Source organism: Mus caroli, unplaced genomic scaffold (genome assembly GCF_978045245.1).
Source record: "Mus caroli unplaced genomic scaffold, Mus_caroli_1 scaffold_13, whole genome shotgun sequence".
NCBI classification, from domain to species: Eukaryota; Metazoa; Chordata; class Mammalia; order Rodentia; family Muridae; genus Mus; species Mus caroli.
The window spans coordinates 26,560,672-26,570,000 of NW_028227268.1; the positions used below are offsets into that span (position 1 = coordinate 26,560,672).

The following is a 9,329-nucleotide window of genomic DNA, read 5'->3' on the forward strand; positions in this document are numbered from 1 at the left end:
TCCCTGGCTGACCGAAAATTCTCTATGCAAGCCAGACTTTGACCTCCTCATTCTCTTGCCTCAGCCTTCTGAATGCCTAGACCACAGATGTGAGTTACAGTAACAGCTCCAATTTCCATTCTCTTTCTACTCCTGTTTCCTGGGAGCCTTCTCTGTGCCCCATGCATGCTGATGACAGAGGTGACCATCTCCCAGGGGCCCTGACATGCCCACCTTCTGGTGTCCATTCCAGCATGAAGTGAAGGGCCATCACTTCCAAGGCTGAGTTCCAAGGCTGCGACTCTGCCTTCACAGGCCCTGGGCCTAGGGCAAGCAAGCAGCTGCTGAGTCCTGCAGCCCTGAGAGGCCCTTGTCAGAGAGGACCAGGCTTGCTGGTCCTTCACGAATGAGCCTGGACACACTCTACCCAAGCTGGCTTGGAGAGGGCCACAATCTGAGGAGGACTCGGGTGCTTTAGAGATGAATACTTGCTGGTGTGAGCTGCGAGATTTGGGGTGGGAGATTTACTGGTGGGGGAGGGTGGTACATGCCTGTGAACCTACGTAGTATGAAGTAAGATCAGAGTTTAAGTCCAGCCTGGGCTATGTGTGTGAGACCTGTCTCAAACACATACGCACTTACATGGGGCAGGGGTAATGACTAAAAGTGCGGTGAGCCAGGAACACCGGACCTAAAAGGGAACATTTAAACAAAGACTTGGGGCGCTGGTGAGATGGCTCAGCGGTTAAGAGCACCAACTGCTCTTCCTAAGGTTCTGAGTTCAAATCCCAGAAACCACACGGTGGCTCACAACCATCTATAATGAGATCTGACTCCCTCTTCTGGAGTGTCTGAAGACAGCTACAGTGTAATAAATAAATAAATATTAAAAAATAATAATAATAAAAAAATAAGCAAAGACTTGGGCCCAGCGAGATGGCTCATCCGGCTAAAGTCCTTGTGTCACAGTAGGTCTGCTTCAATTCCCGGAAGCCACAGTGCGAGGAGAGAACTGACCCTGGGAGTTGTCCTCTGACCCCTACGTGTGCATCATTGCCCTGGTGAGTCTGCACCCATACACACAGATATAATATGCACGAAAGGATGATAGCATACATTAATTGATAAACATCTGAAATGGTAGAATGATTGATAACAGAAAACAGTTCCAGCTTGGTGTCCGAGCCTGGAATCCCAGCGTCTCAGAAGCTGAGGCTCTGGGATCCCTCAACCTAATGACTTGGGGGCTTGTCTCTGCCAAACAGAAATAAGGAGAGAGGAGAGAATTAAAAAAAAAAAAAGGAAGGGCTACACAGAGAAACTCCGTCTTGATAGACAAAGACACACACACACAAGAAAAAAAAGGAGGGAAGAGGGAAGGGGCCCGGGGAAAGGAGCAGTCAGGGGAGGAGCTTGCGGGTGCCAGAAACTGCAAGGACAGGGGTCCCGAGATGCAGACATGGCTGGGTCATGCGGCTGTTCTCACCTCACTTATTTTGCCATCAAAGTTATTGTCCTCATTGGGCTTAGGTCTGGCCATTTCCCACCAGAAGTGGGGGGGGGGGCAGGTGGCGGCGTGCAGAGGCCTTGTTGCTCTCCTGCTGTCTCCCTAAAAGGCCGGGGGCCCTACATCTTAGCTCCTTGACTTCATTCCTAGGAGTGGGTCTCCTGGTCTCCGAGGCTGGAAGCAGCTGTAGGACCATGTTTTCAGGCCCTGGAGGAGAGTGGGTCTGGAACCCATTCCGGGGAGGCTCCAGTAGAACACAATGAATGCCACGTCAGATGGACATCCAAGCTGTCACACAGGAATGCTGGTGACTCACAGTCCCCGTTCTACCTGCCACCCTCAGTCTCAGGATGCCCGACACATCCACAGCAACTTCTCAGAAACCCTGGGTTTCCCTTGAGCAAGCCTGTGCCCAGAGTAACTGTGTTTTGCAGGTCAGGATAGACAGAGAGTGTGGCAAGCCTGTAAGACACAAAGGACAGAAGGACAGAACGCTGAAGTCGAACGTATATAAGCAGTGGAGTCTAGAAATGTAGCTCAGTGGGAGAGTGCGTACATAGCAGATCCACAAGTTCGAGGCCTTGGGATCAGCTACTGGCAGCACATAAACTGAGCATAGTGGTGTACATCTGCAATCCTAGCACACAGGTGGATGCAGGGGGATTGCAGATCATTATACTTTTCGTGGCAAAGCAAATTTGAGGTTAGCCTGATCTAAATGAGACCCTATCTCATGAAACAAACAGGAAGACATCCGGAAATTGGAGCTTGGGCTGTCCTAGAAAATGGAGAGCTCAAAGTAACCAAGAGCCACCCCAAGTCTCCATCCCTGAGAGCCTCCTAAGAGACTCACATACCTCAAAGTGGCTAGAGGAGTCTTTTGTTTATTCACTTATACATATCCTTTCAAAAATCCTGTCCATGAAGGCCTATTGTCTGCCAAGTGCTAGGAAACAAAGGAAACACAAAAGAGGAGCCATCCGGGGAGTGCTCTCAGTTGCCCAGGGAGACAGACCAGGGCACGGATGAGGCCACTGTGCCCGTGGGGAGCCCATCCCAGGTCAGGATAGACGCGTGTATGTGCTGTGATGTCAGGCTGCAAGACTTCCATGAGGAGCAGCTTCTAAGCTGAGACCCAGAGAGCAAGAGGAAGTGAGGTGAGGGAAGAATACTGAGGGGAGGGAGAGCTGGGGAAGGGTCCTGAGGTGACAGAAGCAGTAGAAAAGGACACACCCACACAGAACACATATACACTCACTCATTCACACGCATTCATACACACAGATGCTCACTCTCACACTCATACCAGTTTACACACTCATATACTCATTCACACACCTGTTTCACATACACATACCTGTCACACACTCACACCTGTCACACACGCATACATTCATACCCACACATTATACATTCATACACACATATGCTCACTCTCACACATATACATGTCACACATACTCATTCACACATACACTTACACACGCACACACATACCAATCATATGCTCATTCACACACACACACTCAGACTCACTCTCCCACATACCTGTCACACACACACACTCACATACATACTCATATACACCCTCACACCCTCACACACATATGCTCATTCTCACATACATATATGTCACACATATACTTATTGAAACACATGTCACACACACTCACATATACACTCACACATATATCTATCACACATTCATTCATACACACACACACACTCAGACTCACACACATACCTGTCACCACACACACATACTCACACACACACACATTTATTCTCACACATACACATACACTCATACACATACTCACACCCATCACACACACAAAATCAATCAATCTCTCTCTCTCTCTCTCTCTCTCTCTTTCTCTCTTTCCCTCCATGACCCCATGGCTGAGCTCTAGAACACAGGCAGGATAACCCAGTTCCTATGGTGTAGGGTGTGCATGTGTGTTGGGGTGGAGGGCAGGTAATGACAGGCTCTCAGTTGCTCTGCACCCCACCCAGCCCAGCAGACACTGGGGTCAGGCTTTGAGGATGCTATCCCTGTCTCTTGTGGGTAAGGACTCCTCAATGTAGCCCACACTGAGCCAGCTTCTCCCTGGGGTCCTCCCAGGGTGGCAGGCCTCCTCCCAGAGCCCCAGTGTCTAAGATAGCAGGGCAGCTTGAAGACTGTTTATGAAAGGCCAGTTAGGTGGGGATGGGCAGGGCCCTTGGGAGCTGTGACTGTGGCTACAGATAGCAAATAGGGTGGGGAAACATGTGTAAATTACAGCTCCCAGAATAGAGGGCCACAGGGAGTGGCGGGGCCTCTTACCAAGGAAGCCCTGGCAGCCTGCCTCGCATGTCTGGGCTCCAGGCACTGCTGGAGGCTGAGGCCAGTGACCACATGATGGGCTTGTGGTGTGTGAAGAGCTGTCCAGCCCAGCCAGCCAGGTCATGGCAGGGAGACTCGTATGACTAGAGAGAGAGAGAGAGAGACCTGCCAGTTGTGAGCTTCTGGTAGGGGGATGAGTGGCAGGAGAGGGAAGGTCTAGGATGCAGGCAGATGACATCTTGCCTGCCCCTGGAAGGAGAGGAGATTGTCCTTTCAATGTCCCTGTGGCTGTTTCATCCAAGTGTGTGATCCTCTAAGAATAACTGGAATGACAGGCAGAGTAATAGTAGCCGTGTGTCAGGCTGTTCTCAGCAGTGACACACATCACGGTTCATCTCCTGTGCTGCTGATGTGTTATTATCTTCATTTACAGACATGGAGACCAAAGCCCTGGAAATTAAAAAAAAAAAATGTATCAAGTGACCTCAGGTGAACTCAGACCCGAGCCCAGGTATGACAGCCGCTTACCATGCTGGGCCTCAGATTCTGCTGTCTCATAGGATCACGGTCACTTTCCTCATACTGGCCTTGGTGGTTTGAATGGAGATGGCTCTCATAGGCTCATCTATTTGAGTGCTCAGTCAACCACATAGTGGAACTGTTTGAAAGGATTAGAAGGATTAGGCGGTGTGGGCTTGTTGGAGGAAGTGTGTCACTAGGGGGTGGGCTTTGAGGTTTCCTAAGCCCATGCCAGGACCAGAGTCTCTCTGCTTGCAGATCAGGAGGATGGTGTCAGCCATTGCTCCAGCTCAAGCATGCCACCACGCCTCTCACCATGATGACACTGGACTGAGCCTCTGAAACTGTAAGCCAGCCTCCAGTTAAATGCTTTCTTTTATAAGAGTCATTATGGTCATGGTGTCTCTTCCCAGCAATAGAATAATGACTAAGGCCAGGTTTCAGCTGAGCTTTGGTTGTTTCCTAGACTGGAGGCTTCAGAGGCAATGACTGGGCCCTGGGTAACCCTCATTCAGGCTGCAGATGGCTTTAGAGCCTTTCAGAGCGGTGGCCACGCCAGGACAGTAGCAAGTTCTGAAGGGCTTCAAGTCCGGAACACAGTCTAAGACACATTTTACCCAGTCCAGGCCTGTTTTCCCATTGTAAGCTGAGGGAATTGTGGGTCTTCATAGGATCCTCTGGGAGTCTGATGTCATGCATGCTTTAACTATTTAAGTACTTCGTTGTTTGTTTTGAGACAGGGTCTCTTGTAACCCAGGCTAGCTTCAAATTTATAATATAGTCAAGGATAACGTTGGACTCTCAGTCCTTCTGCCCGTATCTCAGAGTGCTGGGATTACAATGGATGGACCATTACACCTGGTTTATGCAGTGCTGGGGCTTGAACCAAAGGCTTTGTACCTATCAGGCAAGCACTGTGTCAACTGAGCTATACCCTTAGCCGAGGTCTTTGAAGGTAGTCTATCCACAATGAAACTTCTAAGGAAGGAAAATATTTTAGACTTACTGAGTATGGGTGTTGTGATGGTTTGTATATGCTTGGCCCAGGGAGTAGCACTATTAGGAGGTGTAGCCCTGTTGGAGTAGGTGTGTCACTGTGGGTGTGGTCTTAAGACCCTCAAAGTCTTAGCTGCCTGAAAGTGAGTCTTCCACTAACAGCCTTCAGATGAAGATGTAGAACTCTCAGCTTTACCTGCACCGTGCCTGCCTGGACTCTGCCGTGCTCCCACCTTGATGATCCTGGACTGAACCTCTGAACCTGTAAGCCAGCCCCAATGAAATGTTCTTTCTAAGACTTGCCTTGGTCATGGTGTCTGTTCACAGGAGTAAAACCCTAACTAAGGCAGGTGTATTGTTTGCATGTACACCACATGTGTGTCTGGTGCCTATGGAGACCAGAAGAGGACATCAGATCTCCTCAAACTAGAGTTGCAGATGGTTGTGAGCTACCATCTCACATGGGTGCTGGGAATCAAACCCAGGTCCTCTGGAAGAGGAGTCAGTGATCTTAACTGTGGAGCCATCTTTCTACCCATGGAAGTTGACTATTCAAAGGGGCAGTGATGCCGAGCTTACCAGGGCAGCTCACCTAGGTTCCCATGCAGCATCTTTAAAGTGAAGAATTAATGCCTTTGTGTATCCTTCTTAACATTTTTATTATTTCGCTTATGCATTTGTTTAGTGTGTGTGTGTGTGTGTGTGTCTATGTGTATGCACATAGGCCATGGTGCACAGTTTCTAGATGGGAGCTGGCTCACTCCTTCTACTGTGTGGGTCCCAGGGATTGAACTCAAGGTTTGGCAGCAAGCACCTTCACCCGCTACACCATCTTGTCTCCCTCTTCACTTGTTATTTTTTGGAGATATTTGGTTTTCATCAAAGAGGTAGTTTCAAGCAGTGTACACACCTGTTTTCGTTCTTTTTGAGGGTTGTTTTGTTTTGTTGTTTGTTTTGTGGAGTTTTGTTTGTTTGTTTGTTGTTTTGTTTTGTCTTTGCTTTCAAACTGCCTGTTAGCCAAGCTGCTGGGTTTCAGCTGAGCTTTGGTTGTTTCCTAGATTGGAGGCTTCAACAGGCAAGGACTGGGCCCTGGGTAACCCTCACCCAGGCTGCAGATGACTTTAGAGCCTCCTGCCCTCCTGTGCATATTTCTTAATGGCATGCATGAGCCTCTCAACTTCCTCTAGGGATGTGCTGCAAGGAGCCCTAGGGGCTGGAACTTGATGACTCATCTGGGGAACCAAGGGCAGGTTAAGGGCACGGAGCCCGGAAATGGGAGGGAGAGGACAGCAGGTCTGAAGCTTTGCGGACATTGGGTTCTGACAGCTGTTGCTGTCCTCTAATCCCCCAGCTTGGTATCTGCTGTGAGTTGGCAGCCCAGGGCAGGGACCACACCCTCTCTCTACCTGCTCCTCCGGAGCCCTGTGGCACTCCCTTTCTGCAGGAGGCCTTCCTTCCCCCGCCCACTAGGTTCCCTATCAGCCCCATGGTGAGGTGAGGCACTGTTTCAACCTGGCACCTGACACTGTCCTGTGAGATTTACCCTTGTGCTGTTCTAACTGCCTGCAGCCCAGTAACAGACAGCAGGAATGCCAAGGTCCATGAGATCAAGCTCCTGGGCCCTGTGAGTGCTCTGGAGGAGTCTCTGAGGGCTGTTAAAGGGAGTCACTCATGTTATTCATGAACTGATGCCCAGAGTGTACCACCCGTATCTGGTTCTATCCTGAACACCAGGGAGCTCCTGCCCAAAGGGAAGTGCTTGGGGAGTGTGCAGATACCATAGGATCACAGATACTGTGGGAAACATGAAGCAACCAAAGGCACAGGTGACCTTTACCTATCGGGAAGTAGAGGAACCTACCCTGACAGGATGCTGAGCACAGGGCAGGAAGTGGGTGCAACCTTGCAGACATGAAGGGAAGTGGCTTTCTGCAAAGGGAAGTGCAAGGACTCAGGCAGGAACCCCAGGGGTGTTTGAGAGCCATGGGAACTCAGCCTGGATTGCAGGGAGCCATGGGGACACTGGATGGATGGAGTTGTCACTTAGAGGAAAGCAGAGTTGATGAATGATGGACAGAAAGTTTGGGTGTGAGATCATTGTGAACTCTGGCTCTTGCCTCTCAAACCAGTTACAAGTGTTGAGCTGGGGGCTAGGGCTCAGACCCCAATCTGTGGCCCAAAGGGGCTGAGGCATAGCTTCTCTGCTCCTCATTTTGCCCAGCTTCTCTTCTCTCCTGTCGGAGCATCATGGAGAGGACTTCTGTCTCTCTTTGGCCATGTTCTCATACCTGCCAAAGGCCATTGGTCCCTTCTTTGTAGCTCTTCTCTCTCCAGCTAAACTGAGAACGGAAAGGGAGGCTGCATATGGAGCCTTTAATCTCCTGGATCATTTGTCACCTCTGAGCTGACTGCCTCGTCTGCTAACCTAGGCCTAGGCCTGGAAGCTTCGAGCTCCGTACAAGTTTACCTAGGCAAAAAATGCTCTCAGCCTCTGAGAATTACTGCTGAATAAGCTCACCCCTTCTTGTTCTTTCTTGATTCTAGCTGGCTGGTTCAACTCAGCTCTTCTGGCTCAAACTTCTCTCCAAGCTGACTCAATCTGGCACTTCTCTTTGCCTCTGAATTGCTCTACTTGGCTTCGAACTAACTCTAGCAATCTTTTTTTTTTTTTTTTCTAATCTACTGGCTCCTTCCCATTCTCTTGCTTGTCTGTATTCACCTGTGTCTAACTTGTTCTCTCTTCAATCTGTCTCTGTAAAACTCTCCTGGTAAATCTGTCTCCGCCTCCCTCTCTGCTGCTCTACTCTCCCTCTCAACTCTACTGTGCTGTCTCCACGAGCTCTACTGTATTCCTGGGCTATACTCTCTTCTCCTGTGCTGTCTCTCTCTTAAGTAGCCTCCCTTTCCTTGAGAGAGTTGGATATATCCTACTTGGTCAAATCTTTCTCTGATTCATCTCTTTGTCTGCCACTCAATTAGACATCACTTTCAAACATGGGTGCTTCCCTTTACAAACTAATTTTACCGTCATTATTTGGGATTATAGATATCTACTAAGGGCATGTCTGTATTTTTCAGCCAGAGGGATTAAAGGTGTATGCTAAAGTCTGAGCCACACCCTAACTAGAAACAGGTTCAAACATCCTGTAACAGGAGGAATTACTTTTAAACTTCTTGACAAAGAGTAGGGGAAGGGATTTGCTGTAAGGATCCTTGTCCACCCTGGTCAATGCAACAGAGGGGACTCTGCATGCTTTATTTCACAAGTGTGTTACCAGGTCAACTCCATTTGGAGGAGGGGTTTGTTAATAAGCACCCACACACAGGCACACACATGGGGTCTGTACAACACTGGTTGTCTTAGGGTTTTAATTGCTATGAAGAGACGCCATGGCAACACTTACAAAGGAAGACATTTACTTGGGGCTGGTTTACAGTTCAGAGGTTTAGTCCATTATCACTGTGCTGGGAAGCATAGTGGCACGAAGGCAGACATGGTGCTGAAGAGGTAGCTCAGAGGTCTACATCCATATTAGAAAGCAGTGGGAGGAGAGGAACAATGGGCCTGGCTTGAGCTTCTGAAACTTCAAGGCCCACTCCCTGTGACACAACAAGGCCCCATCTCCGATAACACCAGCCCCTGGGAGTCTATGGTAGCCATTTTTATTCCAACAACCACACTGCTCAGGTTCAGAGTGCCTGTAACTTGGGTTCTAGAACAATCAGGAGTTTGAGCAGGCTTGCTTTCAGTCTTCTTATGTAGAAGTGGGAACCTCCAGAAATCTCTCCCTCTCTCCCCTACTGCAGAAAACCACAGCAGGCAAATCCTTCAGAATAGTCTCTCCCCGTTTGTGGTACAGATGATTCTGACGCTGGTGCTCTGTGAACCACATCTTGATATATATTGCTCTAAAAGAGGGCCGGTGAGGTGGCCCAGGAGATAAATGTACCTGATTCTAAGCCTGAGATCCCTAGGACCCACAGGGGAGGAGAGGACAGACT

The 9,329-nt window shown here is 49.3% G+C and overlaps 1 pseudogene; it reads left to right on the plus strand.

Annotated features, from left to right (window-relative positions):
* Nucleotides 1–915: 915 nt before the first annotated feature.
* LOC147001407 (uncharacterized) overlaps nt 916–9,329 on the plus strand; it is a 15,094-nt pseudogene continuing 6,680 nt past the window's right edge.